Raw genomic sequence first — 8,212 nt, 5'->3', positions numbered from 1 at the left:
TAGCTGTTATTAATGCTCTAGTATTTCAGAATGGAAAATGAGATAATTTCTCCCTCACCTCATCTTTTTAAAAGTATATACTAAATACAGCGATTCTCGTTACATGTAGTAGTTAAGTTCTATAAAGTTGCCACAGACTAGGGGAAATACAGGGATGGTTTCCTGTGAGCTTATGGTCACAACTGACCAATACATGACCTTGTTTTTTGTACGTTTCTGTTTAAAGACACTTTATTTAACATAGTGTTAGTCACCAGAATTTTTCACACTTGGAGAATCCCTCTGATCCTCTCTAGTGATAGAGGAAATCACCACATTGCTAAGTACTTCCACCTCCACAAAAGCGACACTGTCCTTACCGTCCTTAATCCTCAAGAAATAGAATGGGCCAGAAGTACAAGTTAGTCAAACGCTGAGGAACTCAACCTGACTCGACTCCTAAGTCTTGCGGTTAGTCCTGAGGATCATGTAATCCTCACTTTCCCCTCAACAATGATTCTCCCTTTGAGAAATAATCACTGGCAGGCCCATGAAGATCCCTCACTCTTAGACCATAGAGGTTCAAATCTGATCCAATTTGGTTTTCTTAAATATTGCCAAGGTCTTATCTGATATATTCATACTTATCACTGATAGTTCAAACGCATTCAATACTTTCCCCTGAGATGTCCCACCTCCGCCCTTACATGATCTTCATGTTGAAGACCTTGTCTTCTAGGGAAAGAAAGCCATCAAAAGCCCAATCTTGAAGCCAAGTGGAAGGAACCTTATTTGTTGTTGTTTAGTCACTAAGTCATGTTTGACTCTTTGCAGCCCCATGGACTGTAGCCCAGCAGGCGCCTCTGTCCATGGAATTTTCCAGGCAAGAATACTGGAATAGGTTGCTATTTCCTACTCCAGGGGATCTTCCGGACCCAGGGATCGAACCTGAGTCTTTTGTGCTGTGCTGTGCTAAATCGTTTCAGTCGTGTCTGACTCTGTGACAATATGGACTGTAGCCCTCCAGGCTCCTCTGTCCCATGGGAGTCTCCAGGCCAGAATACTGGAGTGGGTCGCCATTTCCTTCTCCATAGGATCTTCCTGACCCAGGGATCGAGCCCTCATCTCTTGCATTGGCAAACACATTCTTTACCGCTGAGCCACCTGGGAAGCCCAAGGAATCTTATACTGTCTTTCTAACCACTTGTACTGCAGCAGAACTATAAGGAATACATCTTTTCATGTCTCAATATTTAAAAAACAAAAGTCTTATTTTGAACTTGGGAAAAGCCACCCGAGCAGCAGACCTTAAACTGAGGCTCCTTGAGAGCTCCTGGAAGCAGATGATGACATGAGACAAACTGCTTTCTCATGAATTTTGGAAAAAGCAGATGGCACCACAATGGGGTCAACTTCCACCACGATCTTGGAGCGCAATGGCCTAGGATCGCTGTCTCCAACGCCCTTCATGTTCCTCCTTTGGATCTTCATCATGTTTGAATTTTTCTATTTTTCATTCGTTTCAGAACTTCCTGAGTCATGTCTTCCCTATCCCTTTCCATTTCTGCCCTCCTCTCTATTCTCATTTATCTACAGTTCTGCACTTTTTCCCACATTTGCCCCATCCCCCTGGAGAAGGCAATGGCAAGCCACTCCAGTACTCTTGCCTGGAAAATCCCATGGATGGAGGAGCCTGGTGGGCTACAGTCCATGGAGTCGCTAAGGGTCGGACACGACTGAGTGACTTCACTTTCACTTTTCACTTTCACACACTGGAGAAGGAAATGGCAACCCACTCCAGTGTTCTTGCCTGGAGAATCCCAGGGACGGGGGAGCCTGGTGGGCTTCCGTCTATGGGGTCACACAGAGTCGGACACGACTGAAGTGACTTCAGAGATTCCAAGGGAACATTTCATGCAAAGATGGGCTCGATAAAGAACACAAATGGTATGGACCTAACAGAAAAAGAAGATATTAAGAAGAGGTGGCAAGAATACACAGAAGAACTGTACAAAAAAGATCTTCACGACCAAGATAGTCACGATGGTGTGATCACTGACCTAGAGCCAGACATCTTGGAATGTGAAGTCAAGTGGGCCTTAGAAAGCATCACTACGAACAAAGCTAGTGGAAGTGATGGAATTCCAGTTGAGCTATTTCAAATCTTGAAAGATGATGCTGTGAAAGTGCTGCACTCAATATGCCAGCAAATTTGGAAAACTCAGCAATGGACACAGGACTGGAAAAGATCAGTCTTCATTCCAATCCCAAAGAAAGGCAATGCCAAAGAATGCTCAAACTACTGCACAATTGCACTCATCTCACATGCTAGTAAAGTCATGCTCAAAATTCTCCAAGCCAGGCTTCAGCAATATGTGAACCGTGAACTCCCAGATGTTCAAGCAGGTTTTAGAAAAGGCAGAGGCACCAGAGATCAAATTGCCAACATCCGCTGGATCATGGAGAAAGCAAGAGAGTTCCAGAAGAGCATCTATTTCTGCTTCATTGATTATGCCAAAGCCTTTGACTGTGTGGATCACAATCAACTGTGGAAAATTCTGAAAGAGATGGGAATCCCAGACCACCTGACCTGCCTCTTGAGAAACCTGTATGCAGGTCAGGAAGCAACAGTCAGAACTGTACATGGAACAACAGACTGGTTCCAAATAGGAAAAGGAGTACGTCAAGGCTGTATATTGTCACCTTGCTTATTTAACTTATATGCAGAGTACATCATGAGGAAGCTGGGCTGGAAGAAGCACAAGCTGGAATCAAGATTGCTGGGAGAAATATCAATAATCTCAGATATGCAGATGACACTACCCTTATGGCAGAAAGTGAAGAGGAACTCAAAAGCCTCTTGATGGAAGTGAAAGAGGAGAGTGAAAATGTTGGCTTGAAGCTCAACATTCAGAAAACAAAGATCATGGCATCTGGTCCCATCACTTCGTGGGAAATAGATGGAAAAAGAGTGGAAACAGTGTCAGACTTTATTTTTTTGGGCTCCAAAATCACTGCAGATGCTGATTGCAGCCATGAAATTAAAAGACGCTTACTCCTTGGAAGGAAAGTTATGACCAAACTTGATAATATATTAAAAAGCAGAGACATTACTTTGCCAACAAAGGTCCGTCTAGTCAAGGCTATGGTTTTTCCCGTGGTCATGTATGGATGTGAGAGTTGGACTGTGAAGAAAGCTGATCGCCGAAGAATTGATGCTTTTGAACTGTGGTGTTGGAGAAGACTCTTGAGAGTCCCTTGTACCGCAAGGAGATCCAACCAGTCCATTCTAAGGGAGATTGATCCTGGGTGTTCACTGGAGGGACTGATGCTGAAGCTGAAACTGCAATACTTTGGCCACCTCATGTGACGAGTTGACTCACTGGAAAAGACTCTGATGCTGGGAAAGGTTGGGGGCGGGAGGAGAAGGGGACGACAGAGAATGAGATGGCTGGATGGCATCACCGACTCTGTGGACATGAGTTTGAGTGAACTCCGGGAGTTGGTGATGGACAGGGAGGCCTGGCGTGCTGTGATTCATGGGGTCGCGGAGACTCGGACACGACTGAGCGACTGAACTGAACTGAACTGAACTGAAGTGACTTAGCAACAGCAGCAGCAGCAGCCCCATCCCCCAGCTTCTCTGACCTCTACATCATAAGCAAGAACCTGTGAGATGCTGACCGAGAAATTCACTGCATTGCTTCCACATGGAGTCACAATCCTGCCCCATCCTCGAAGGATCTCCACGTCAATTTCCGGGAATCTACTTGACTGGTTCTCACTGGCCTTGGGTCTTGTTTTACTCCTTTTTACAGCCTCTGATAAACAATTTTCTGCTTTCTTTTCTAAGTATTCTTCTAATTAAGCACCTTTTCTCCAGAACCCTTTCTCAGCGCTAGACCACTATCAGAGAGCTCAACAGATGATTAAGCCCACACTCCAAGGCGGGAGCCGATAAGAAGTTGCTGACTTCATGGACAATTTCACTAAGCCTTGACCAAAACTCACAGGAATTAATGAGATTGTTCTAAGACTGATGATGTTTGTATTCAACAAGAGGAGGCACTGATTAAGGCCAAATACAGAGCTTTCCCGTTTTGTCTGAACCTGCAGATGAGGCCAGATACTGACCCTCCAACACTCCTTCTCTGTCTCACGACTGATTTGCTAAGATTATAGTCGTTTGTCCCTGGAAACTAGCTAACCACAGAAAAAGACATTTCCTGTTCACATAATTGACGCTACTTCTTGCTGGAAAAAAATAACCCAAATATAAATCACCCCTTCTGCAAGTTGTTTACTCCTCCCTATAAAAGTCTAAGGCAGAATCACCCTGCAGAGACATTCTGATCATTGGATCTTAGATGCTGTCGCTATTGCCTGAAGACAACCTATCTTCTTACTTGACTGACTTACCTTTGATATTTGTTGTTCAGTCACTCAGTCTTGTCCAACTCTTTGTGACCCCAAAAACTGCAGGCTTCCCTATCCTTCATCATCTTCCAGAGCTCATGTTCATTGAGTCAGTGATGTCATTCAAACATCTTATCCTCTGTTATCCCCTTCTCCTTCTGCCTTCAATCTTTCCCAGTATCAGGATCTTTTCCAGTGAGTCAATTCTTCGCATCAGGTGGCCAAAAGTATTGGAGCTTCAGCTTCAGCATCAGTCTTTCCAATGAATATTCAGAGTTGATTTCCTTCAGGACTGGCTGCTTTGATCTCCTTGCAGTCCAAGGGACTCACTAGTACTCTACTGTCTGATCACTTTTAGTGATATAAAAGTGATCAGACAGTAGAGTACTAGTGCAAAATCAAATGGACCAAGAAACAGAAATCAATTCATGTTATAAGGGAATTCCATGTAGGATAAATAAGGTACCACCAAGGAATGGCAAAAAAAATTTTTTTAATTGATGCTACTGGCCAAATTGCCTGGGATAGTCCATGGACAGAGGAACCTGTTGGGCTATAGTCCATGGGGTCACAGAGTTGAATATGACTGAACAACTAACACTTTCATTTTCATGGAGAAAAGTAAAGTTGAATCCTTACCTTATTCAAATAAAAAGATGGGTCTCAGACTGAAGTCCTAAATTCAAAAAGTAAATTTATAAATCTAATTGAAGAAAATGTAGGAGAATATCTATGTGAACTAGAAGTGGAAAGAAATTTCTTAACCAAGACTCACATAATGAAAAAATGTGAGTGCATCAAACTTAAATTTCTGATAAGCAATGTACCCATTTGGCAAAATTAACAGAGACATGACAGACCAAGAGATGTTTGAAAATCTATAACTGACTAGGGATTACAGCAAGGACAATTGATTTTAGATAATGATTTGCAGATCATTATTGAGTGATAAATTCAACTTAGAGAGTTGCAGACAGAACTTTAGAAAATGAAGCAAAATAGAATAGAAAATATCAGCATTCATAAGACGTATTATGAAAATATACTCATCAGCATTTTGTCTACATCATGTAAATAAAAATGTAAAATATAAAATGTATATATACAAATAATGTATATATACACTGTTGGTAATATATATTAATAATTAGTCATATTTAATTGTATATGAGAAAACAATTATTTTACAAAATTAATCAGAATCTAAAAGTTTTGTTATTTCATAATGTATATGCTATTTCTAAACTCCAAAATGAAAAAACAAAAAGGGCACTAATACCTTACTGTATTAGGAAAAAACAGAGGTATTTTTAGTATGGAATAAAAATAAATTTAGAGACCACAAATAAGCCACAAATAAACATATCTGTTCTAATATAAAATGGGCTCAATCAAGGAATAAAATGTCCCTACCGTCACTGAGGGAAAAAGATCTATTGGAGCCTTTACAAAGGTCAGTACAGATTAGTGGGTGTCTAGAGCACTGCCTGATACATAGTAAATATTTGTCAAATAAGTGAATAATATCAAAACAAGAAATGCAATATATGAGAATAAATGATCAAATTGATAGCTGAAGAAAGCGGTAAGCTGGGGGATCAAGAGAAGACACGCCGCTAGAAGGCACCATGGTAGAAAATGGGAATTAAAAAAATAGTATACTTAGTAAAATTAAAAATCAATCAGGCCATTCAGGAAGCTATGTAAAGCAGAAAAAAGAGTGATGCCTAGTGAGACCTGCCACTGATATTTCATTAGTGAGCTTATGCAGTATAAGCTTCCCTAGTGGCTCAGATGGTAAAGAATCCACCTACAATGCCAGAGACCTGGGTTCAATCCCTGGGTTGGGAAGATCTCCTGGAGAAGGGAATGGCTAACCACTCTAGTATGGCCTGGAGAATTCCATGGACAGAGGAACCTGGCAGGCTGCAGTCCATGGAGTTGCAAAGAGTCAGACACGACTGAGCAACTTTCACTCTATACAGTCTTAATGGAATAGATAATTCATACCTTAAATGAACAGACCAGAATAAAGGAAAAGCTGTCAAACTCATTTTATGACTGAACTGTTTTATGTCAAAACTAGATACGGACAGTATCAGAAAAGAAATAATAGGTTAATTTAACTTACATTTATAGCTGTGAAAATCTAGAATAAAATATTAACTAGCCAGACTCATCTGTATTAGTGATCAAGGAAAGCAAGAAGAGTTTAAGTAAGGTCAAATTACAAGTATACAAGGCAGAAAGACTGGTTATAACTTTTCCTCTACCAGAAAAGAAATCTTCAGAAAAATAAACCTTTACTTCAACATGCCAAGAGTCTACAGTCAGCATAATTACCTCTTGCTGCTGCTGCTGCTAAGTCACTTCAGTCGTGTCCGACTCCGTGCAACCCTATGGACAGCAGCCCACCAGGCTCCTCTGTCCATGGGATTCTCTAGGCAAGAATACTGGAGTGGGTGGCCATTTCCTTCTCCAATTAACTCTTCAGTTCAGTTCAGTTCAGTCACTCAGTCGTGTCCAACTCTTTGTTGGTGCAAAAGTAACTGTGTCTTTTGCATTGCTGAAATTTGCCTTTGATATTGGAATACATTCTTAAATAAATATGGTTATATTATATATCATTTTAATATACATTTCTCACTTGTTTTTTTGGCTAATGACAATTTTTTTTAGTTGCCATATTTTATGTTTATATTAGATTATGGAAATGATGTTAGACAAAAAGCAAATTTGAGTTTGAGTTCAAGATGGGTCATAAAGCAGTGGAGACAACTTGCAGCATCGATACATTTGGCCCAGGAACTGCTAATGAACACACAGTGAAGTTGTGGTTTAAGAAGTTTTGTAAAGGAGAGGATAGCCTTGAAGATGAGCTGGCCGTTGGAAGTTGACAGCGACCAACTGAGCGCCATCATCGAAGCTGATCCTCTTACAACTACATGAGAAGTTGCAGAAGAACTCAATGTTGACTATTCTATGGTCGTTCGGCACTTGAAGCAAATTGAGAAGGTGAAAAAGTTCTATAAGTGGGTGCCTTATGAGCTGACCGCAAGTCCAAAAAATTGTCATTTTGAAGTGTCATCTTCTACGCAACAATAGCGAACCATTCTTGATCAGCTTGTGATGTGCAATGAAATGTGGATTTTATTTGACCACTGGCGAAGACCCTCAGTGGCTGGACCAAGAAGAAGTGCCAAAGCACTTCCCAAGGCCAAACTTGCACCAAATAAAGGTCATGGTCACTGTTTGGTGGTCTGCTGCTGGTCTGAACCACTTCAACTTTCTGAATCCCAGCAAAACCATTACATCTGAGAAGTATGCTCAGTGAATCGATGAGATGCACAGAAAACTGCTATGTCTGCAGCTGGCACTGGTCAACAGAATGGGCCCAATTCTCCATGACAACGCCCAACTGCATGTTGCACAACCAACACTTCAAAAGTTGAACAAATTAAAAAATTTCCCATTAAAAGTGTCCTTATATTACAGCCAAGAGAATACCTTCATAGATAAAGGTAAATTATCAGAGAATTAGGCTTTTGAAAAATAATTGCCAGAGTCAAGTAAAATTAGAAGACATCAAAATAAGTACTATACATGATCTCAAACTGAGAGGAAGTCCTCTTGATGTAAAACAGTGCTATAAGCTTCTCTTTTTCCTTTGGAAATGTACCTTGTCTTAAGAAATAACAATAAACTTTTCTGAAGGGTGAGTGAGTGAGTGGGTGAGTGAAGTCGCTCAGTCGTGTCTGACTCTTTGCAACCCCATGGACTGTAGCCTACCAGGCTCCTTGGTCCATGGAATTCTCCA

This window comes from Moschus berezovskii, chromosome 21 (genome assembly GCF_049115385.1).
Source record: "Moschus berezovskii isolate FMDL1 chromosome 21, NW_MosBer_1.0, whole genome shotgun sequence".
In the NCBI taxonomy this organism is placed as follows: Eukaryota; Metazoa; Chordata; class Mammalia; order Artiodactyla; family Moschidae; genus Moschus; species Moschus berezovskii.
The sequence above is the reverse complement of the archived record's forward strand: the minus strand, read 5'-3'. Positions refer to the sequence as shown.